General features: G+C 44.9%; 1 protein-coding gene across 26 annotated transcripts in view; it reads right to left on the minus strand.

The window, feature by feature from the left end:
• The window catches only part of FUT8 (fucosyltransferase 8), a 464,407-nt gene that overhangs the window by 382,833 nt on the left and 56,533 nt on the right, over window positions 1-25,041 (minus strand). The window contains exon 1 of one of the 26 annotated variants that reach the window (XM_063644464.1): window positions 15,034-15,162. The exons of the other annotated variants lie outside the window; for them this stretch is intronic. The gene's annotated coding sequence lies outside the window, so the exon portion shown is untranslated. Of the gene's footprint in view, window positions 1-15,033; window positions 15,163-25,041 lie in introns of those variants that run through there. 26 annotated transcript variants of the gene reach the window in all.

The following is a 25,041-nucleotide window of genomic DNA, read 5'->3' on the forward strand; positions in this document are numbered from 1 at the left end:
CATTCGACTACTTACTGTCTTCTCTATTAGAACAGAAACTCCATAAGGGTAGAAACTTTGTCTGTCTTGCGCTGTCTCTCCAGTGCTAGACACATACTGTTACAGGAAAGCAGTCTGGATCCAGACCCCAAGAGAGGGTTCTTGGATCTTGTGCAAGAAAGAATTCAGGTGGCCGGGCGCGGTGGCTCACGCTTGTAATCCCAGCACTTTGGGAGGCCGAGGCGGGCGGATCACGAGGTCAGGAGATCGAGACCACGGTGAAAGCCCGTCTCTACTAAAAATACGAAAAATTAGCCAGGCGTGGTGGCGGGCGCCTGTAGTCCCAGCTACTCGGAGAGGCTGAGGCAGGAGAATGGCGTGAACCCGGGAAGCGGAGCTTGCAGTGAGCCGAGATTGCGCCACTGCACTCCAGCCTGGGCGACAGAGCGAGACTCCGTCTCAAAAAAAAAAAAAAAAAAAAAGAAAGAATTCAGGGTGAGTCCATAAAGTGAGAGCAAGTTTATTTTTTAAAAATGCAAAAATTATCTGGGCATGGTGGCGCATGTCTATAGTCCCAGCTACTCAGGAGGCTGAGGCAGGAGAATCGCTTGAACCCAGGAGGCAGAGGCTGCAGTGAGCCAAGATTGCACCACTGCACTACAGCCTGGGCGACAGAACAAGACTCTGTCTCAAAAAAAAAAAAAAAAGAAAAGAAAGTAAAGGAATATAAGAATGGCTACTCCATAGGCAGAGCAGCACCAAGGGCTGCTGGTTGCCCATTTATATGGTTATTTATTGACTGCATGCTAAACAAGGGGTGAATTATTCATATCTCCCCTTTTTAGACCATATAGAGTAACCTCTTGTCATTGTCCTGGCATTTGTAAACTGTCATGGCACTGGTGGAAGTGCAACAGTGAGGATGACCAGAGGTTACTCTCATCACCATCTTGGTTTTGGTGGGTTTTAGCTGGCTTCCCTACTGCAACCTGTTTTATCAGCAAGCTCTTTATGACCTGTATCTTGTGCTGACCTCCTATCTCATCCTGTGACTCAGAATGCCTTAACCATCTGAGAAGGCAGCCCAGTAGGTCTCAGCCTCATTTCACCCAGCTCCTATTCAAGATGGAGTTGCTCTGGTTCACATGCCTCTTACAATACTAGATGCTCAATCACTATTTGTTAAATGAATGAGAGAGAGAGAGAAAGAGAGAGAGAGAGAAAGAATTTATTAGGTCTTAGGAGGGGAATCATGCCCCTCTTTGCTCTTTAGGAGGGCAGGGTAATTGCAGATACTCAGACACTCATCAGACATTGCAGAGTATTTAAGGAAGTTACAAAGCAGCTGAGGGTCTAGCAGTAGGCTGCCTAATATATCTAAAAGAAAACAGCATTGTGCTTTAACTGGAAGTAAAACTCTGATTATTCTGTTTCAAGCTGAATGTGGCCAAATAAGGGGAGAATACCTTGAAACAGGTTCTTGCCAAAAGGATTAGAATAGAGTGAGGGAGAATAGATTATGTGAAGTTGATCACCCAAAACTTCAAAAGTTTTGTACCTGGGAACACGACCAAAGCATGAGGGGTGTGTGTGGACTGCAAGCCCTCAGGTGTAAGCCCCGGCTCACAGAGAAGACACGTGTGCAATCGAGTGTGGTCCAGAAATGATGTGACATTGTGGAAAATGAAGTTAATGGGATCATTAAAGATGCAGATATGCCTAGATTTCAAGGAAGACTTAGGCCTATTAGGAGAGTCATCTTAGATTCTATCTTGGCAAGATTTCAGGCAGAAATGTGTGTGGTCCTGTCATACTCTGTCTGGATGGGAATAAACTTATGTGAGCCTGTCTGGACCAGATGGACAAAAGGCAGGTTCTTGAGGCTTTCATCCCTTCAAGCGAATACCTAAAAGTGTTTATGGAGGACAAGGCAAGATAGGTTGTTGGCTGGAGTCTGCTCCATTGATGCAAAAGAATGCTGAGAAGGATAAGGGTGCCTTGCACTAGCACGAGCTCTTTACTTTTCAAAATGAGGCCAGGCATGGTGGCTCACACCTGTAATTCCAGCACTTTGGGAGGCCAAGGCGGGCAGATCACTTGAGGTCAGGAGTTCGAGACCAGCCTGGCCGACATGGTGAAACCCCATCTCTACTAAAAATACAAAATTAGCTGGGCGTTGTGGCGGGTGCCTGTAATCCCAGCTACTTGGGAGTCGAGACAGGAGAATTGCTTGAACCCAGGAGGTGGAGGTTGCAGTAAGCCGAGATCTCACCACTGCACTCCAGCCTGGGTGACAGAGCAAGACTCCATCTCAAAACAAAACAAAAAAAAGGTTTTGGATCTGTTATCTCTTTGTACTCCTATTTTAAACCTGTGAGGTAGGAAAGATGGTTACTGCTTTTATAGCCATTTGTGAGTGTGGAGACTGAAGCAAAGTAAATCTGTGGTCTGTTCAGAGTCAACTTATTTACAGTAGTAGGAGAACCAGTGTTCTCCACCAAGTTTCTAAAAATGTGGACCCCTGCATCAGAATCACCCAGGAGCACGTGTAAAATGACACCACTGTAGGGGAGGGAAAATAGCTTTTCTCTACCCTTCTGAGTTCTTGGCTAGGGCCCCTGTAACAAAAGACAGGTTAACAAGAGAAAAGCATACATATTTATTTAATAAGTGTGAAGTTTTAGAAAGCATGGCAGCCTTCATAAAGAAATGGAGACTCAAAGAAGTGGTAAAACCTGAGTGGTTTTATGCTAGGTTTGATGAAGAGTGGGGAGTGGTGGAGAAATGAGATAGGACAAAAGGGTGTGAGCTAAGCGTGGCAAACTGAGGAAAACAGCAAGGCCTGGGAGTTCAGATTCTTCTCTGTGTCCCTTTATCTTTAGAGCAAGGATGCTCATTTCTTGCCAGTATAGAGAGGGCGTCTCTCACATGAGGGTTTTATGACCTCCTTCAGGAGATGGTCAGAAAGTCCTTCCTGGCCAGGCGCAGTGGCTCACGCCTGTAATCTCAGCACTTTGGAAGGCCGAGGCGGGCGGATCACCTGAGGTCAGGAGTTCGAGACAAGCCTAACCAACATGGTGAAACTCTGTCTCTACTAAAAATACAAAAATTAGGCCGGGTGCAGTGGCTCACGCCTGTAATCCCAGCACTTTGAGAGGCTGAGGTCAGTGGATCACCTGAGGTCAGGAGTTCCAGACCAGCCTGACCAACATGGTGAAACCCCATCTCTACTAAAAATACAAAAATTAGCCAGGCATGGTGGCCGGCACCTGTAATCCCAGCTACTAGGGAGGCTGAGGCACAAGAATCACTTGAACCCGAAAGGCAGGGGTTGCAGTAAGCCGAGGTCACGCCACTGTACTCCAGCCTGGGCGACAGAGCGAGACTCCGCCTCAAAAAGAAAAGAAAGTCCTTTCTGTATCTGCCATGTCTCAAATTCCTTCAGTTTAAAATGTCCGATATGCTAAGGTAGTGTGTCCTGAACCTCATTACCCACTCCAGAAGTTCTTTTTTTTTCAGTCTCATGTATGAGGACAGAATTTCTTTTTTTTTTTTTGAGACAGAGTCTCGCCCTGTCGCCCAGGCTGGTGTACAGTGGCGCGATCTCGGCTCACTGCAGGCTCTGCCTCCCAGGTTCACGCCATTCTCCTGCCTCAGCCTCCTGAGTAGCTGGGACTACAGGCGCCCGCCACCATGCCTGGCTAATTTTTTGTATTTTTAGTAGAGACGGGGTTTCACCATGTTAGCCAGGATGGTCTCGATCTCCTGACCTCGTGATCCGCCCGCCACGGCCTCCCAAAGTGCTGGGATTACAGGTGTAAGCCACCGTGCCCGGCCTATGAGGACAGAATTTCTTAATCAGAGGATATCTGGGGTCGGGTCCAGAAATCTGCACTTTTGTTTTGAATTCCAGGTGATTCCTATGCATACTAATTGTTTAGCATTGCATATCACCCTTGACCCTAAAGCAATTTGGGCTTTTTGTTTGTTTGTTTGTTTGTTTGAGATGGGGGTCTTGCTATATTGCCCAGGCTGGCCTCAAACTCCTGGGCTCAAGTAATCTTCCTACCTCAGCCACCTGGGTAGCTGGGACTACAGCCACCACATCCAGCTTCTAAAGCAATCTGTAATCCATTGAGTCATTAGCTTAACTCTCAGCTCATCAATTCCTGTATTCTTTCCCTCAAATAGTCCCCCTTTTGAACTGAAAACACAGCATGCTCCTTAGAAGAGAGCGTTGTGCTATTGGAAAGAGTAGAGGGAACAACTGTTGACAGGGACTATTTGAAGCTCTGGCAGGGAACACTTGTTAAAACAATCGTAGCTAAATCATAGATTGTAAAACAGCAAAGCCTGGGAATCTGCTCTTCAGGGGTTAAAACGACATGCAACCCAACTAGCTGATCAAGTGTTCCAGGAACGAAAAGCACTGACAAAGAGCTTCAGAGTCGTCACAACTGGCAAAACCAAAGATCCATTGGCAGGCTGGAGCGTTGTTGAAACAAGATATGCTGCAACAAGTTCTGGAGTGAAAGAAAGCAAGCATTTCAAACAGCTGATGAAAGTTTATAAAATAGAGATAGGGGAGGATCTACCACAACATTCCCAGCTACTCGGAAGGCTGGGAAATTTCAGGAAATACCCAAGGCCACTAAAAGTGGATTCCTGGGGAGAGGAGAATGGGAGTTATAATTTATTTATTTTTTTATTTTTTTTTCTTTGAGATGGAGTCTTGCTCTGCCAGCCAGGCTGGAGCACAGTGGCACAGTGTCTGCTCACTGCAACTTCCACCTCCGGGTTCAAGCAATTCTCCAACCTCAGCCTCCCAAGTAGGTGGGATTACAGGCATATGCCACCATGCCTGGCTAATTTTTGTGTTTTTAGTAGAGATGGGGTTTCGCCATGTTGGCCAGGCTGGTCTCGAACTCCTGACCTCAGGTGATCCCCCAGCCTCAGCCTCCCAAAGTGCTGGGATTACAGGCGCGAGCCATCACCCCCAGCCATAGTCTATTTTTAATGTAAAATACTGAGTTTGTACGAGTCAGTAAGGTTAGTGCCCTTACTTGGGACAATAGTAATTTAGTCCTAGTAAGTATCCTTACAAGGTCTCTAGTAGTTTCTTACACTTATAGAGCTCTTTTTTTTTTTTTTTTTTTTGAGACAGAGTTTCGCTCTTGTTGCCCAGGCTGGAATGCAATGGCACAATGTCGGCTTACCACAACCTCCGCCTCCCGGGTTCAAGCAATGCTCTTGCCTCAGCCTCCCAAGTAGCTGGGATTACAGGCACACGCCACCACGCCCAGCTAATTTTCGTATTTTTAGTAGAGACGGGCTTTCACTATGTTGGTCAGGCTGGTTTCAAACTCCTGACCTCGTGATCCGCCCACCTCGGCCTCCCAAAGTACTGGGATTACAGGCATGAGCCACCATGCTTGGCTTTATAGAGCTCTTTACAGTTTAAAATCACCATGTAATCACTCTCATGTGATTGTACAGCACCTTAAAAGTTTCCAAAGCTCTTTCATCATACCTGATGACTTACCATCTTCATCACTGCTCTGCAGCATTTACCATCCCCATTTTGCAGAACAATTTTTTTGAGAAAATATGGGCTCATAAAATTACAGCATCTCTCCAAGGTCACCCAACTAATTTGTGTTCACTAAGTTGTGAACTCAACTTCAGTGCTTCCCCATTTCCACACCTGACTTCCTATTATAGACTTCTGCAAACAATAACAATAAAAAATAAAATGTAGCTCAGCCCATCATAGCATTTGAGGGCTATAAGCCAACTTCCCATTTGACAGATGAGAAAACCCAGGCACAAAAAAGTTGAGGCTTTGCCCCAGGTCACATGGTTATCAACAGAGTCCAGATACTGGATCCCCATCTCCTCATTATCCAGTTCAGAGTTCATTCTACTTTGCCCTGCTTCCTCTCATACTTCATGGATAGCTAGATATAAATCACATGTGTACATTTGGAATGTTAGAACAGATGCCTTTAATAGGCCAGTCCTCTGAAGTATGGGAGCCTAACAGATTAAAAATGCTTTAGGTCGATTTAAAAAGGCATCTCTGGGCCAGGCACGGTGGCTCACGCTTGTAATCCCAGCACTTTGGGAGGCCGAGGCGGGCAGATCACGAGGTCAGGAGATCGAGACCACGGTGAAACCCCGTCTCTACTAAAAAAATACAAAAAAATTAGCCGGGCGTGGTGGCGGACTCCTGTAGTCCCAGCTACTCGGAGAGGCTGAGGCAGGAGAATGGCGTGAACCCGGGAGGCGGAGCTTGCAGTGAGCCGAGATTGCGCCACTGCACTCCAGCCTGGGCGACAGAGTGAGACTCCGTCTCAAAAAAAAAAAAAAAAAATAAATAAATAAAATAAATAAATAAAAATAAAAAATAAATAAAAAGGCATCTCTGGCCTTTCAATTTAGCTTTAAAAGCTTGGAATGTTTGTCTTCTTACTCCATATGGTATAATCAGTATACTTACCACATTAAGCAATGCAGAAACACCTGCTGTGAGTCATGCCCACATTTCTATTGTTGGTATAAATGGCTGTAAACCCAGATAATGGCAAGACTGACAGAGCTGTTTCATGTTAGATTTTGATAAAAGGGAGAGAATCATGCAGATTTGAAACATGATTTGTAAAATTACCAGTTATCAGAGGATGCATGAGGGCTAGTCCCACAACATAAGGTAAAAATGAGTTTGCCTGGCCAGGTGCAGTGGCTCATGCCTGTAATTCCAGCACTTTGGGAGGCTGAGGCGGATGGATCATGAGGTCAGGAGATCAAGACCATCTTGGCCAACATAGTGAAACCCTGTCTCCACTGAAAATACAAAAATTAGCTGGGTGTGGTGGCACGTGCCTGTAATCCCAGCTACTCGGGAGGCTGAGGCAGGAGAATGACTTGAACCCGGGAGGCGGGAGGCGGGAGGCAGAGATTGCAATGAGCTGAGATCGCGCCACTGCACTCCAGCCTGGGTAACAGAGCAAGACTCCGTCTCAAAAAAAAAAAAAAAAAAAAAAAAAGAGTGTGCCTTGCAGGGATGCAATCAGAAAATTCTAAACCCATATTCATAGCTGTATTACTCACATTAGCCAAAAGGTGGAAGCAACCCAAGTGTCAGTCAACAGACGAATGAATAAACAAAATGTGTTCCATGCATACAATGGATTATTGTTCAGCCTTAAAAAGGAAGGAAATGCTGACCACAGTGTAACATGGATGAACTCTGAAGACATCATGCTAAGTGAAATGAGCCAATCACAAAAAGACAAGTAGTGTGTAACATACTTGGAGTAGTGAAATTCACAAAGACAAAAAGTAGAATAGCAGTTGCCAGAGCTGAGGGGAGGGGAGAATGGAGAGTTCGTGTTGAACAGGCTCAGAGGTTCAGCTGGGGAAAATGAAAAAGTTCTGGAGATGTATGGTGGTGATGGTTGCACAACAACATGAATGTACTTAATGCCACTGAACTGTATAGTACACTTAAAAATAGTTAAAATGATGAATTTTATGTTATGTATGTTTTGCTGCAATAAACAAGAAAATGAATGTGCCTTGTTTATTGGTTTCTTCCCTCATTTTCCACGGACAGCAGAGCATGTGTCCTTGGGGCAGCCCAGGGATTCCAGCTCAAGCTCCAGATTGTTTTCATCCTTCTTCAAAACTTCACTAAAAACACCACCACAAGAAAACAGTAAGACAGACCCCAAAAGTAAAACAGATGGCCTGGTCTCTTCAAAAGTCAGTGCCCCTAAAAAAGAAAAGGTTGGTTCTTAATAGGAAAAAAACTGTTCTAAAAGACATTTGGGGAGCAACTGAAAAAGTGTGAATATGGACTCAGTATTAAATAATATTAAAGAATAATTATCAGTTATTGTAGATGTGGTAATAGTGTTCTGGTTGTGTAGGAGATTGTCCTTGTTTGGGGTAACCATATGCCGAAGAATTTAAAGTGTCATGATGCTCGGCAACTTATTTTCAAATTATTAAGGGGAAAATATATGTACTCACCAAACAGTAAAATAATAGCACACAAAAACACAAATAACAGCAGAAAACAAAATGGCAAAGACATAGGTAAAACAATTATTCAGTGTAAGTGATGCAGGGCATGGTAGGTCACACCTATAATCCTAGCACTTTGGGAGACCAAGATGGGGCTGTCCGCTTGAGCACAGAAGTTCAAGACCAGCCTGGACAACATGGAGAAACCCCATCCATCTCTACCAAAAACACAAAAGTTAGCCGGGCATGCACCTGTAGCCCCAGCTACTCTGTAGACCGAAGTAGGAGGATCGCTTGAGCCTGAGGAGGTCATACTACTGCATTCCAGCCTGGGCAATAAAGTGAGACCCTATCTCAAAAATGATAACAATAATAATGAAAAAAAGCAAATGATGTGTTTAAAGGTGTTACTTGTATTAGTTTTCAACATTTTTGTACATGTGACAATTGTTATTATAAAGTGTTTAAAAATTGAGTATCTATGGTTTAACACATATTTTTATTAATTTTTTATTTATAATTGACACAAAATAATTGTACATATTTATGGGGTACAATGTGATGTTTCAATGCATGTATATACTTTATAATGATCGACTCAAGGTAGTTACTACACCCATCACTTTAAACGTTTATCATCTCTTTGTAATAACACTCAAAATCTTCTCTTCCAACTATCTTGAAACATAGACTGCATTGTTACTAGTTACAGTCACCCTACCATGTAATAGAACACTAGAACTTATTCTTCCTAACTGTAACTTTTTTTTTTTTTTTTTTTTGAGACGGAGTCTCGCTCTGTCACGCAGGCTGAAGTGCAGTGGCGCGATCTCGGCTCACTGCAAGCTCCGCCTCCTGGGTTCACGCCATTCTCCTGCCTCAGCCTCTCCGAGTAGCTGGGACTACAGGTGCCCGCCACCATGCCCGGCTAATTTTTTTTTGTATTTTTAGTAGAGACAGGGTTTCACCATGGTCTCAATCTCCTGACCTCGTGATCCACCAGCCTCGGCCTCCCAAAGTGCTGGGATTACAAGCGTGAGCCACCGCGCCCGGCCCTAACTGTAACTTTTTACCTGTTGACCAACCTCTCCTGTTCTCCTCCCCTCCCTACCCTCCCCAGCATCTGGTAACCACTGTTCTACTGTCTGCTTCTAAGAAATCAATTCTTTTGGATTTCACATATGTGCAGAGATCATGTGGTGTTTGTCTTTCTGTGCCTGGTTTACTTCACTTAACATAATGTCCTCCAAGTTCATCCAGTAGTCACTATTAAATTGCAAATTTATGCCTTCTCTAGTCAAACCACCATTACCACCAGTTCAGGGTGTACCAGGCACTTTGCTAAACCTTCACACACACTATTTTATGTGATTCGCACTCTGCCTCTATCAAGAGACTATTGTCATTACCCTCACTTTTGCAGATGAGAAACTGAGGGGCAGACATTAAGTAACCTCTCCAGGATTATGCAGCTAGTGAGTGACAGAGCCGGGATTTACACATAGACAGTCTGGCTGTAAAATAGTTACATCTTCCAAACTGGAAGCCCTGAAGAAAATTTTAGATACTGAGGCAAGCCTATGATGGAGATGTGTTGGGGACCCTCAAATCATGGCCACTAAGGGGGTATCTCAACCACCTAAGGGTAGGGTCTGCTTAGGCTGCAGAGCCCAAAAGAAATAGCCTCTGTTCGTGTATTCTAGCAGTGAATCTGGGTATTTTGCGCCTCCCAGGGAAGCTGAGACTGTTTTACAGCTATTATCTCATTTGTAGCCCTAGGCGGGATGGGAACTGTTATAAATAATTCTTTCTAGTTTCAGCTCCAGAGACTTGCCCTTGGCTTCTGGCTCTGTGGTCCACACCTGGCTTCTGTAGACAGCAACAGCAGTAACTACAGCAGTTGACATTTTTATAATACTTGCTATGTGACAAGCACTCTTCCAAGTACTTTAAATACACTAACAAATCCCTGCAACACTTCTATGGAGTAGACATATTATCCCCATTTTAGAGATAAGAACACTGAATCACAGAACATAAGTAAATGCCCAAGGTCACACACCTAGTAAGTGAAGGAACCTGGCTCCCGCCACAGTAAGTACTCATGGCTTCTATTAATCCAGATGAGACCCAGAAGCTCCCTTCTGGTTCTTACCTCTCCTGGGGAGAACTGTGTCCCAGTGCTTGCCCCTGACCATATAAGTTGAATAAAATCAACTCAGGTGGTACAGAAAAATGCCAGCAGTAGTGGCCTCAGTGCCTCTGCCAGATATGTGAGCCGGTGTTCCAGTACCCTGCTCTCTCCACATTTTACCTTTGGGCCTTTGTTTTTTACAAAGCAGCAGTAACTCCCAGATGGTTTGATATCAGAGGTCATCGCCCCACCTTGCTGCCTGCTAAGGACATGGTGGCCCAGCCCTAACAAACCACAGAAAACTTGCACGCTTGTCTTCAACGGAAAGAAGAGAAGGCTTCCTGGTGGGCCCTCCCTAATGCAGCCAACCACAAAGCCAGCCATTGGACAGGACTCTAAAGTAAGGAAAGGCAGTCCCCTCCCAATTCCCCACCCACACTCTCTCACCTGCCACATCAGGAAGTATAGGGTGAACCTCTTTATACTCAGGTGTTAGTCATGCTTCCTACCCCTCCCAAGGAGGCATCCTAATATGAGATCCCTTGGAGGCAGCAATGACTCACCCAAAGGAATGACACTGGTAACAGAACAATAATCAAATGATGATAATCGAATGAGGCATTTTTTTTCCCTTTCTGCTGTAGGAAACAAAGAAAAAAAAATCTTTTTCTTTTTCTTTTTTTTTTCTGAGACGGAATTTCACTCTTGTCACTCAGTCTGGAGTGCAATGGGGCAATCTCGGCTCACTGCAACCTCTGCCTCCCAGGTTCAAGCGATTCTCCTCCCTCAGCCTCCTGAGTAGCTGGAATTATAGGCATCTACCACCACAGCTGGATAATTTTTGTATTTTTAGTAGAGATGGGGTTTCACCATGTTGGCCAAGCTGGTGTTGAACTCCTGACCTCAAGTGATCCACCCACTTCAGCCTCCCGAAGTGCTAAGATTACAGGCGTTAGCCACTACACCTGGTGGAAGAAAAAATTCTATTCCTCTTCACTGACCTCCTAGCTCCCCAGTTAGCTAAGGATTTGTGTTTAGCTGTCGGTCTTAGTTCCTCATTTTGTCTTGGGGGTAGTGGTGGCAGCAGTTAGCTAATGGTTTCTCTATAATTCAAGGGTCAAACCCAAGAAGGAATTAGATGGCAGTACCCCAGAGGATGAGGTGGGGACTGGGTGGAGAGAAGCTAGAGCTTTGTGGATGAGAGACAATTGGATTCTATGAGTCTGAGAGGACATTAAGGAGAGGCATCCTCAAATAATGGAGCCTTGTGCCTTTTCTGTAAAGGGCTCTGAAGGTTGCTGGTGTCTAGGGGAGCAGTTGGTGCCTGGAAATCAGAATGTCTTTGTAGGAGGGGTTTAGGGGCAGCAATCTGATTGAAAGGCTGGGAAGGGAAGAGGATGCTCTAAGCTGTTTACATGGCTACATACATGAAAATGAGAAAATATTAATTACCTGCAACAAAGAACAGGGGATGCTGACCTAGATTATGGGGAGAAGATCTAAAGTTTCCTCAACACTCCTTCTACTACCACCACCACTCAAACCTGGCACATGACTAATACCTCAAGGACAATCTCTAACTATATAAACTTGGAAATATCAACAAGGGCCCCGGTGGCAGAGCCTGCAGGTAAAGTAGGCACTTTGAGGGGAAACCTTTTAGTCCAATAGCTGTGTCACATAACAAAAGTAGCAACATTAATAATGGTGGCTATTTTATTGGCTAACTCAATCCCCTGCCCCATTTTGCTATTACCAAGCAGGGCCCTGGATTCTAGTATGGCCCAACAGAAAAGAGGGGATTTCAATAATCATTAATATTGGGGATTGCACCAGCCAGGGCAAGGTGGGGCTCACAGCATGATTCCATTTGATTTTAAAAAGTAAAGCGATGTGCATTTCCTTGATCCTTGGCAAAGTGGAGTGAATTCCTACCTGTTATTTAGGCATCGGTGAGAGAGTAGTGGAGCGGGGAGGGAGGCAGAGTGATCCTCAAATCACCAGGCAGTAGGAGAAGCTGCCAGGCTCTGCCCTCCTCCATTTGCCTTTAGTTGGCAAAAGACAAATTAGCCCAGCGCCTCCCGAGCTGAGTTTGCAGTGCAGAGTCCGCAAGAATGTTTGCTTGGGGAGCAGCACTGTTCTTTATCTCAGCAGGTGTAATTCCATCACATGATTGTCTCGGATCTGCTTTTCCCCACTCCAGCCTGAGCTTGCCAAGTCAGAGAACGATAGCTGAGAAATAAATAGTTCTTCTCTGTGTCAGCCCAGGAAACACTAAGGGTCCCTTTACACGGAATAGAATGAGCATTTTCTTACTGCTGGGGTTAAAGAAGGCCTCTCTCCCTGCCCTTGAGGCGTACAAGCCAGAACTTCCTCTTTGCAGGAAACTCACTGGCTCCCACGGGAAGCCAGACTGGGCCCTGCGGCCTGCTCTGCCCATGCCCAAGCTTTACAGGTCACCAACACACCAGTCAAAGGAGGAAGACTAGGGCCTTCACGGGGACACAGAGACAGGGCTAAGTGCTCTACTGCCTTGGAAACTTTTGGTACAACCTTGGCATCTCTATCCCAGAGAGTTATTTCTATTGCAGTTTAAGGTTACTACCTTGGGCAGGTAACTTTCACCTTCTGGAAACTGCTGACAAGGAAGTTAATAAGAGGGACCTCCCCAGCCCAAGCCTGGAAAGCTCAGCCATTCAGCCCAGGAGCCAAGATAAGGTGAGCCTGGTCAGTGCCAGCAGCCTGGGCCCACTAATACCTAAAGATTCATAGGGTCCTGTGAAGCCAGGTCAGTGTCTGACCTTCCTCTTTCAGGCTACAGATGTTCCCTCTGCATGTCTGTTGCAGGACCAAGCTGGCTTGGGAGACTCTGGGGTTTCTGTACAGCCCTGACAGGGACCAAGAGAAGAAAGACTGTCATTGAGTTCTAGGGACTCCTTTTTTATTTTTAGTAGAGACAAGGTCTTGCTGTTGCCCAGGCTGTTCTCAAACTCCTGAGCTCAAGCAGTCCTCCCACCTCTCGCCCTTCCAAAGTGCTGGGATTACAGATGTGAACCACTGCCCTCAGCTTGAGTTCTTACTTGAAGTTCAGATTTCTGGGCTTTTTCTGGAATGAGACACAATACAAAACCATAACACTTGATGTTATGTTTCTTTTTTTTTTTTTTTTTTTTTGAGACAGAGTCTTGCTCTGTCGCCCAGGCTGGGGTGCAGTGGCAAGATCTCAGCTCACTGCAACGTCTGCCTCCCGGGTTCAAGAGATTCTCCTGCTTCAGCCTTCCAAAATAGCTGAGATTACAGGCACCCGCCACCACGCCCGGCTAATTTTTTTGTATTTTTAGTAAAGATGGGGTTTCACCATGTTGGTCAGGCTGTTCTCGAACTCCTGACCTCAAATGATCCGCCCACCTCGGACTCCAAAAGTACTGGAATTACAGGCATGAGCCACTACACCCAGCCACTTAATGGTAGGTTTCTTATAAACCTACTGCATGGTTATATAAACGAGATGATAGAAAAGGAAATCTCTGTACTGTTGTCTTCAGTGCTTGTTAAGATACACAGTAGCCACTCCAGTGCCTTAGCCATCTCTGACAGGTGCTAGATTTTCCCCATTTGCTACTCATAATCTGCTCTCCACCCTTCTTTGCCCTGCTCTCTGCCCATGAGGCTGAGTCACAAGGATGACATCAGTAGGCTGCTTTTGCCCTCCAGCCTCTAGGGATTGGCCAAGGAGGTCGGCATATTTATTTCTCTGGTTCCTTCCTGCCAGGTGGCCCTCTCTATCAGCTTTCTAGGTTCCTTTAATGGGTTCCATCGCCTTGCCCTTACAGACATGGTGGCGGTAGTGGCTCTTGCACTCACTAGCCCAAGGGTAGTGCACATCCCTTTTGCTTTGTCTAAGCCCAGTCCATGCTTTGTAAATAGTGACTTTATTACACTCTTCCTAAATGACTCAACTTAAGGCCATCCTTTTTTTTTTTTTTGGCTAGGACCCTAACAGATAAAAACTTTAGAACATTTTGCCCTTATTACTATTTCTAAGTTAATATGGGGAAATTTTACTTGACTTTGCCCTCTCCTAACTTTTTGCACATAAAATTTTATTTTCTCTTTTTATTTTTCTTTGAGACAGGGTATACTCAGACTGGAGTGTAGCAGTGAATTCCTGGGCTTAAGCAATCCTCCTGCCTCAGCTTCCCAAGTAGCTGGGACTATAGATGTGCATAACACTTTTAAAAATATATTTTTTTAATTTTAAAAATTAAAATTTTTTTTGGTAGAGATGGGATCTTGGTATGTTGTCCAGGCTGGTCTCAAACTCCTGGCCTCAAGCCCTCATCCTGCCTTGGCCTCCCAAAGTGCTGGGATCATGGGCATGAGCCACTGGGCTTGGGCTTATTTTCTCCTGGTATTGCTAGTTTTTTGTTTTTTTAGACGGAGTCTCGCTTTGTCGCCCAGGCTGGAGTGCAGTGGCGTGATCTCGGCTCACTGCAACCTCTGTCTCCTGGGTTCAGGCAGTTCTCGGCCTCAACCTCCCAAATAGCTGGGGTTACAGGCGTCTGCCACCACACCTGGCTAATTTTTGTATTTTTAGTAGAGAAAGAGTTTCATCATCTTGGTCAGGCTGGTCTTGAACTCCTGACCTTGTGATCCACCCTCCTTGGCTTCCCAAAGTGCTGGGATTACAGGCGTGAGCCACCGCGCCCGGCTAAAGTAGTTTTTTAAAATTTAAAATATACACAGTAATTTTTTGTTTTTTAAAAAGCAAGATCCTTACTACAATTGCTTTCAGGAGATAATTTTAGATAATGTATTAGTTCGTTCCTTGTTGATTATAACAGAATATGTGGAACTGGGTCATTTATAAAGAAAAGTAATTTATGTCTTACAGTTATGACGGCTGGGAAGTCCAGGATTGAGGGGCTGCATCTGTGAGGGGATTCTTGCTGGTGAGGACTCTCTGTAGAGTCCCGAGGCCGCGCTGGGAATCACATGGTGAGGGGCTGAGTGAGCTCACATGCTTGCTTAGGTCTCTCTTCCTCTTCTTAAAAAGCCACTAGTTCCACTCTCATGATTACCTGCTAGTCTATTAGCCCATTAATCCATTAACCTATAAATGGATTAATCATTCATAAGGGTTGAAACCTTTTGATCCAATCACCTCTTAAAGATTCAATACTGTCACATTTGGAGATTAAGTTTCTAACACATGAAATTTGGGGGACACATTCAAACCACAGTAGATAAATAAGGGAAAAAAAGTATTGCAAATTTTGCATTTTAAACCAGCACTGACAGGTGTTTCCGACACATGCTATGGCTTAAGAAACACTGCACAAGTCAGCTCTTCAAGCTTCTCACAGGCAGCTGTCCTAAGACATCAGCATCCTCTTCCCTCCATTAGAGCCTACACCAATGAGTTGAGATAAAGCAATTTTATGTAAAAACAGCCTCTGGTATCTCTATTTTGGAAAGTCTGTCCTTAACACCAGGTTTTGAAGTCCAGGAAAGTTGTGTATGTTATTTAACTTAAAAAGTTAAATATGGGCCAGGCACGGTGGCTCACACCTGTAATCCCAGCACTTTTGGAGGCCAAGGCAGGGGGATCACCTGAAGTCGGAAGTTCGAGACCAGTCTGACCAACATGGCAAAACCCTGCCTCTACTAAAAATACAAAAATTAGCCAGGTGCGGTGGTGCACACCTGTAATCCCAGCTACTCAGGAGACTGAGGCAGGAGAATTACTTCAACCCGAGAGAGCTGAGATCGCGCCACTGCACCTAGCCTGGGTGACAGAGTGAGACTCTGTCTCAAGAGAAAAAAAGTTACATATGTATATCTATCTATATATTTAAATCACACATATATGTGTGTGTGTGTATATATATATGTATGTGTGTGTATATATATATAACTTTAGGCCGGGCATGGTGGCTCATCTCTGTAATCTCAGCACTTTGGGAGGCCGAGGCGGGTGGATCACGAGGTCAGGAGATCGACTCCATCCTGGCTAACATGGTGAAACCCCGTCTCTACTAAAAAATACAAAAACTTAGCTGGGCGTGGTGGGGACACCTATAATCCCAGCTACTCGGGAGGCTGAGGCAGGAGAATGGCATGAACCTGGGAGGCGGAGCTTGTAGTGAGCCAAGATCGCGCCACTGCACTCCAGCCTGGGCGATAGAGCGAGACTCCGTCTCAAAAAAAAAAAAAAAAAAAAAAACAGAAAAACTTTAAAAGTTTTATACTCAAGGCTTTTCCTAGAATATATATTCCTCCATATTCCCTATTTTAAAAATTACCTCTTTGTCTCTCAAGCTCAACAACTTTTCTGTGAAGCTCTTGATCCTTGCACATCTGGCATGAAAATATCCCAAGTTATCTGCACTGGCAGATGGAGCTGTGCTGAACAGAAGCTTTATCCTGGATTTGGTCCTCTCTCCCAGCACAAGCACTTGACTCGACTTCAGAAGTGTGGAGAAGGTTATGGAACTTCATCTTGCCCTAGTTCACCTCCCCCGGCTTCCAGTCCTACCCACTTATACTTCTTCCTGGTCCAAATGGATCATCCTCCTAATTTTTCCCCTTAAAGATATCGATAGGAGATTGATTATCCACACCGTATGCTCATTATTGTCCTGAGTTGCTCCTAGCTGTTGCTAAGTAATGCTAAGTACTAAGCCAGGTTCCTGTGGTCTGCTCCCGCACCCTAGAAGGGCCTTACGTGAATTAGGCTGGGATGAGTTCCAGCACATGGGAACTATAGGAAAATCTGAAACAGAGGCAAAAAGTGACCTTAGGAATGAAGTCTCCTTTACATTGATGTGTGACCTGTTCTCCTCATTCTCCTCAGCAACTTCAGACTGGCTACTTTTTTTTTTTTTTTTTTGAGACAGACTCTTGCTTTTTGTCCAGGCTGGAGTGCAGTGGCACAATCTTAGCTCACTGCAACCTTCGCCTCCCAGGTTCAAGCGATTCTCCTGCCTCAGCCTGCTGAGCAGCTGGTATTACAGGTGTGCACCACCATGCACAGCTAATTTTTTAAATTTTATTTTATTTATTTATTTATTTTTTTTTTTTGAGATGGAGTCTCGCTCTGTCGCCCAGGCTGGAGTGCAGTGGCGCAATCTCGGCTCACTGCAAGCTCTGCCTCCCAGGTTCACGCCATTCTCCTGCCTCAGCCTCCTGAGTAGCTGGGACTACAGGCGCCCGCCACCGCGCCCGGCTAATTTTTTGTATTTTTAGTAGAGACGGGGTTTCACCATGGTAGCCAGGATGATTTTTTTAATTTTAATAGGGACAGGGTTTTGCCATGTTGGCCAGGCTGGTCTTCCCCAGTGAGTTTTCACCAGCTCTAGCCTGGCCTGACCCTTTTTCTAGTGAAAGGCAGGTCCCACTTGACTGTTATTTTCATCCAAAGGAATGAACAGCCAGAGCCTCTTACTTCCCAGTATGCAGTAGTGGTTATCATCAAGCAGTTGATTACATAGAGCTTTGTTTGGGGAATATAATTCTTTACAAGTCTGGCCATAATAAAATACAGACTTGCCCCTAAGATCTGTGGGGCCTTGGGCACGAGTGCAAATGGAAGTCCACATACTACATATATAAAAGTTGTAAATTACGCTAACAAACTGATAAATAAAATATTTCAATTCCCCTATACTGACAAATATCCCCTCATAAACACAAAATATACACAGAGATACAAATATACAGCCCTTGAAAAAGAGAAAGAAAAGGGCTAATTTGGAAAGCCAGGTTCAAATATGGAATTCTTGAACTTCTCAGAGCTCCATGCAGGGACATGGTGGAATGGAAAGAGCTGGCCCCTGACCCACCCCCCACTTCTCTTCCTAGCCCAGGCACTGTCCCACATGACAAGGGGCCTTGAGTACATTCATGTAGACATGACCAAGCTCCATCCACATGCCTACTCTCACCTCATCACACTTATTGCGCACCTTTCATGCCTAGGAATAAGTACAATAGCAGTATGTATGGTCTGTCCTTGGGGAAGTGTACCTGGAGAAGTGGCCCAGGCCCAGGAATTAGGCTCTAGAAAGGGAATATGGGCTCTGAGTGGGAACATCCCATTGGTGGTTTCTTTCCGCCATGAGAGGTATAGCCAAAGTGGGTCAGAGTGAGGCCCTCTAAAGCATGGGACCCTCTAAAACATGAGACCATAGGCAGAGGGCATAGCTGGTGACATAAGATAGCTTAGATGGAAGATACAACCAACAGTAGGGAAATCACTAAAGAGATCATGAAAGCTCCAGGTAAAATGGTGATCCCGGAGAGGAGAGGAGGGAGAGATAGAGATTATCTAGGAAGCAGATGTGAGCAGACACACAGAATGCAGAAACCAGTGCTTCGGCAAATTCTACCCATCCTGGCTTCAGCCCCTGCCCAGAGTACCCACACTTCTCTACTGGGCCCTATAGACCCCTTCTTTGCCTAAGCTAGTTGGAGTAGGTACTGTTACTTGACAAAAATAAAGTCTTGACAAGATACTACTTCGTGTCGCAAAAGAAACCGACGTTTCCTAGAGAGAGAGAGATGGCAGAGAAAGAAAAGGGCTAAAGACAGAGGTTTGAGAAAGACATGAAATGCAGAAAAAGAGAAAAAAGAACCCAAGGAAGAGTTGTGATAGGAGTAGGGAAAGAACTAGCTCGCTCGGGTGAGCATTTCAGAAAGAAGAGCTGATCGGTTGGAAGAAGAGGCCTGAGTAAAGGTCACTGGAATTGATGACTAAAAGATCACCGCTGACCTTCAAGAAAGCACAACTAGAGATGAGTGTTGGCAGACAGATGTGCCCAGCTGTGCTGGGGAGATGGAGCAGCAGCTGTTCACACATGGCCCAGGGCTTCCTCCTGCCCTGTATGGATGTGAGTATGACCCCCCTGCCTGTTTCACAATCTCCTTCTACTGAGCACACTGGGGAACCCTGGCATCCTTGGGGCCAAGGCAGATTTGAAGTGTGTTAAAGAACAGGGTGTGAAGTGCCATGATTCAGGATGTGACTCCCTAAGGACAGAGTGTCTGGAAAAAAAACCAACCAACCAACTGAAGAACCACTGGGTTTTGGGGGATACCTAGTCTTCACCTGAAACACTGGGAATTACCTCTTCCTCTTATTCTGCATTCCCTTAGGATGTCCCTTAAGGACAAGTCCCAGCCCAGGTAGGTAGCGACCTCCGCTGCTCTGCCTGCCTGCCAAGATGAGCCAGCTTCTCATTTCCTCATCTTGTCTCAAGGAGGGCATGTGTGTGTATGTGTGTGTGTGTGTGTGTGTGTGTCTGTGTGCGTGTAGGGGAGGATCCCCTACAAAATCTTTCTTCCAAATCCCAGCAATTCGGCTGGGCACGGTGGCTCACGCCTGTAATCCCAGCAGTTTGGGTAGCCAAGGCTGGAGGATTGCTTGAAGCCAGGAGTTCAAGACCAGCCCAGACAACATTGCAAGACCTCATCTCTACCTAAATAAATAAATAAATAACAACCAAAATCAAAAAGTTGCCGGGCAAGGTGGTACACATTGTATTCCCAGCTACTCGGGAGGCTGAGGTGGGAGGATCATGTGAGCTCAGGAGGTCGAGGTTGCAGTGAGCCACAATTGTTGCCACTGCACTCCATCCTGGAGTAAGACTCTGTCTCAAAAAAAAAAAAAAAAAAAAAAAAATTCTCAGCAATTCGAGGGTAATGACAAATAAGTAAAGATAACTTTTTATTTAAGGAAGCCTATCTGTGGCTCCCTGTTAATACAGCTGACAACAGGAGAACCCAGGCTATGAAGCCTACAGAGCATTTGCAAGGGAGGTAGGCTGCCTGTAGCTAGAGAAAATGAACCATGGGACAGCCTGGGCCCAACTTCTCCACTGTGACCATTGCTCAGAGACTGCCACATAAAAGAGAATTTCGGAAGTGTGAGGTTTGACCCTCACGATGGACCCGCTGCTCTGACTGGCTTGCTGTGAGCTGTCACCCCCACCCTATTTCTCCTCAACCTTCAACCACAGTTCCCAACCTGAGTGATCACCAGGCTGGGTGACCCCCACCGCACCGCCTGCCAAGGGTGAAACGGAGGACAGAGTCCACTGGCTGGTCCTTCCTGCTAAGTTTATGAAAAGGGAACAGTGTCAGCAACGTCTCCCCTCCCGACTCAGCAGCGTGCACTGTCAGCACTTCCAGCCTCCCCGTGACAGTGCACTCCATGGAGAAATGAAAAATAACTGCTCGTTAGAAAAATGAGGGAGTCCTGACCTTTTCCCATTGATTTTGCCCATTTTTTGATTTAAATATCTGCAGCCTGTGGGAGTTAGCATCCCGTCAACTTTCTCTGTGAAGCCATTCTCCTCTTCACAGGAGACAGGATGTTTTTTAACCTACAGATGAAGTTTGCTTTTCTCCTCTGAGGACCTAAAGGGAGTTTACTAAACAATATTTTCACATATTTCACTCGATCCTCTTAACTGCCTTGTGAAACAGGTATTATTATCTCCATTCCACAAGAGAGAAACAGATGTTCTGAATGGTCCAGTGACTTGCTCAAGGCTGCTGACTTTGTAGGTCCTGGACCTGAGAATTGACTTCTGCCTCCTGACTCCAAAGTCTATGCCAGGCTAACAAATCCAAGGGTGGGGCTGGCAGGGCAGGAGTGTAGTGTGGGAGACAGAATCTCAAATCCTTGTCTTTCCTTCTTTTCATAGAGCACAGACATTGCGAGTTAAAAGAAAACATACTCAGGCTGGGTGTGGTGGCTTATGCCTGTAATCCCAGCACTTCGGGAGGCCAAGGCAGGCAGATCACTTGAGGTCAGGAGTTCGAGACCAGCCTGGCCAATGTGGCAAAACCCCATCTCTACTAAAAATACAAAAAATAGCTGGGCGTGATGGTGGGCACCTGCAGTCCCAGCTACTCGGGAGGCTGAGGTGGGAGGATTGCTTGAATCTGGGAGGCAGAGGTTGCAGTGATCTGAGTTTGTGCTACTGCACTCCAGTCTAGAAGACAGAGCAAGACTCTGTCTCACAAAAAAAACTCCAAAGAGAAAGAGCAAAGAAAATATACTAGGCCGGGCGCAGTGGCTCATGCCTGTAATCCCAGCACTTTGGGAGGCCGAGGCGGGCGGATCACAAGGTCAGGAGATCAAGACCATTCTGGCTAACACGGTGAAACCCCGTCTCTACTAAATATACAAAAAATTAGCCGGGCATGGTGGCGGGCGCCTGTAGTCCCAGCTACTCGGGAGGCTGAGGCAGGAGAATGGTGTGAACCCGGGAGGCGGAGCTTGCAGTGAGCCAAGATCATGCCAGTGCACTCCAGCCTGGGTGACAGAGCGAGTCTCTGTCTCAAAAAAAAAAAAAAAAAAAGAAAGAAAGAAAAGAAAATATACTGACCCTTAGAGCAATGGCTTTAAACTTTTACAAATGTGACCCATTTGTAAAACTACATTTTATATCTTGATCTGGTATATCACATGCACATGCACACACACATACACAACTGGGCCGAAAGTTTTAGCATAAGTAATATACTCTGATATATTTTGTTCTACTCCATTGAATTCTTTTTTTCCCCTTTTAATGATAGCTTTGACCCATGAAATTGATTTCATTACCCACAATTGAAAAATGCTGCCTTAAAGCATAAACTACACATTCGGAGACAAGCTCTCATACTACTCTTGTATAAAGTGCCAACTTATACAGTGCCCCAACACATAGTCCGTGTTCAGGAAATACGTGTTGAGCCTCTGGGCTTTTAAGGAACCAATAATCCACAAGTTAAACAACTTGTCTGGAAACTCTCCAGTTTGGTTTATGTGGAAAAGATCATCCTAATTCCGAATCCCAACAAACAAATCATTCACACATGCGAACACAAAAGAAAAGCCTGGAAATGGATCTCTGTTGTGAATCTAGACTTGAAATTTTAAAATAAAATACTAGCAAATAGATTTCTTTCAGCAGGCACGAGTTAGGTGTCTGCCCAGTGCTGTGCACTGTCCTAGCGGCTAGAGATACAGAAACAAATGGGACCCAGGCCCTGCCCTCAAGGAGCTGGGGAGTGGTGGGAGGCTGAGAAGTGAAGCCTACAGTGCAGTGTGATAAGGGTAGCACAGGCTGCCAGGGAGTAGAAGGAAGTTATCTACCCAACCTAGAAGGCATAAAGATGGTTTCCTTGGAGCTACTCAGAGCCTAGGCTTGAAAGGATGTAAGTTAGGTGGGAAAATAAATGGAGGACAGAGGTTTCAGGCAAAAGGAATAGCATGTGCAATGCTGTGGCAGTCACAGTTGATTGTCTGTCCCATAACCAATCCTTGTGTTCCTTGCAGTATGTCAATTATTTTGGGAAGGCATGGAGAGAGAGCGTCTACTACTGCTCTATATAATTTAGGGGGAAATCCTGACTAACATGAGCCAATCATCATGATCCCAGGATCCTTGCCAATTATTGGTTTAGGAATGAGTATGATAAGACCCGAGTCTGGCCAGTGAAATTTCAGGAAAGAATTTCCAGGAACAGGCTTGGGAAAAGGTTTCCTTGTTCTTAAAAAGACTCATGGTAAGAAAGAGTCTGTTTTGGCCGGGCACGGTGGCTCACGCCTGCAATCCCAGACCTTTGGGAGGCCGAGGCGGGCCAATCACCTGAGGTCGGGAGTTTGAGACAAGCCTGGCCAGCATGGTGAAACGCTGTCTCTATAAAAATACAAAAATTAGCCGGGCGTGGTGGAAGGCACCTGTAATCCCAGCTACTCGGGAAGCTGAGGCAGGAGAATTGCTTGAGCCCAGGAGGCGGAGGCTGCAGTGAGTTGAGACTGCGCCATTGGACTCCAGCCTGGGCAACAGAGCGAGACTCCATCTCAACAAAAAGAAAGAAACAGTTTGTTTCCTTCAGCTAGATGCTTTACTGTGTCAGTGAAATTCCTGGCTGTAATGTGGTCATTTCGTGACCATGAGATAATCTACCTGGAGGGTGGCAAACCAGAAAGACAGAAAAACCAGGGACTTCAATTACTTTGTTGAGTAGCTGAATTAACCAACCCTGGAGCTACTCTATCCCATGACATGATGTCATCATGTAAGCTAATTGATTTTCCTCATCGTAAAAGTCAGTTGAGTCAGGGTTTTGTGTTACTTGCAGTCAAAATGAACTTAAACGAACTGGGCACAGTTGAGTGTACCTGTATTACCAGTTATTTGGGAGGCTGAGGCAGGAGGATCACTTCAGCTGAGGAGTTCTAGGCCAGCCTGGACAACATAGTGAGACCCATCTCTTAAAATAATAATAATTAAATGAATGCAAAAGCTATAGAGATGGAAAAGGCATGTTCTGGGTTCTGCAAGACAAAAATTGAGATCCAGAGGCCAAATCATACTATACTACAAACTTTAGCTTCAACATGAGATACAAATGGCTGTTAAACATATGAAAAACTTGACCACACTATTAAAGATAAAAGCACTTTGAAACTACAATGAGATGTCATTTTTCAACTCCAGATTGACAAAGATCAAAAAGCTTCATCATATCCAATATTGTCAAGAAGAAACCAGCACACCCATTTGTTGCTGATGGGATGGTAAATGGCATAAATCTATGGCCAGGAATTTGGCAATAACTTTCAAACCAAAAATGAACTTGACCCAACAATTCCAGTTTTAGGTATTTATCCTACAGATATAGTTGAATGTATGGAAAATGACCTGCACAAGGATGCTATTTACAGCATTGTTTGTAAAAGCAAATTGGCTAACAACTATTTAATTGTTCATTAATAAGGGAGTGATAAATTATTACATTCATATTGAATTGTATGCCACCATTAAAAGGAATGAAACAGTTCTATACCTATTAATATGGAACTATATCAAATAAATATTGGGGTTTTTTTTGTTTGTTTGTTTGTTTTTTGAGACGGAGTCTCGCTCTGTCGCCCAGGCTGCAGTGCAGTGGCGCAGTCTCGGCTCACTGCAAGCTCCGCCTCCCAGGTTCACGCAATTCTTCTGCTTCAGCCTCTCCGAGTAGCTGGGACTACAGGCGCTCGCCACCACACCCGGCTAATTTTTTTTTTTGTATTTTTAGTAGAGACGGGGTTTCACTGTGGTCTCGATCTCCTGACCTCGTGATCCGCCCGCCTCGGCCTCCCAAAGTGCTGAGATTACAAGCGTGAGCCACCGCGCCCGGCCCAAATAAATATTGTTAATCAAGAAAAGCAATATGTTAAATAGTACAGAATGGTATGCTACTAATTGTTTTTTTTTTTGAGACATAGCTTCACTCTGTTGCCCAGGCTGGAGTGCAGTGGCATGATCTCAGCTCACTGCAACCTCTGCCTCCTGGGTTCAAGCTGGTATGCTACTATTTATGTATACAGGGAAGAATATTTGAAAATACATAAGACACATTTGGAATAATCGCAAGAAACTGATAGCATCAGCTGCCCCAAGGAAAGGAATTCAGTGGATGGAAGTCAGGGGAGGAAGGGAGACTGACTTCCACTGGATACCTACACATACCTTCTGAATTTTGTGCCATGTACATACATTGCATATTCAAAATAATTCATTAACAGAAGGAGGACTTAATTCCCCAAATAAAAGGATATCTTAATTGGAAATATCACAACCTATTAAACTCAAAAGAAATTGTTTGATTTTTTTCTATAAATGCAAAAATGGCATTTAATATTCAATATACATTCATTTTTAAGTGCTAGTAGAACTAGAATGAGTCTTCTTAATAAAGAGTGCCTAATATTGGACATCTTATTAAATTATGATTTTTATAGAAGCCATTGTCAATCCTTAGAGATCACAATAAGTTGCCTCCAAAAAAACTAGACAGAAAATTAATCTCAAAATTAAATTAGTAAGATCCTCATACCACAAATGTGATTA

Source organism: Symphalangus syndactylus, chromosome 8 (genome assembly GCF_028878055.3).
Source record: "Symphalangus syndactylus isolate Jambi chromosome 8, NHGRI_mSymSyn1-v2.1_pri, whole genome shotgun sequence".
Lineage (NCBI taxonomy): Eukaryota > Metazoa > Chordata > Mammalia > Primates > Hylobatidae > Symphalangus > Symphalangus syndactylus.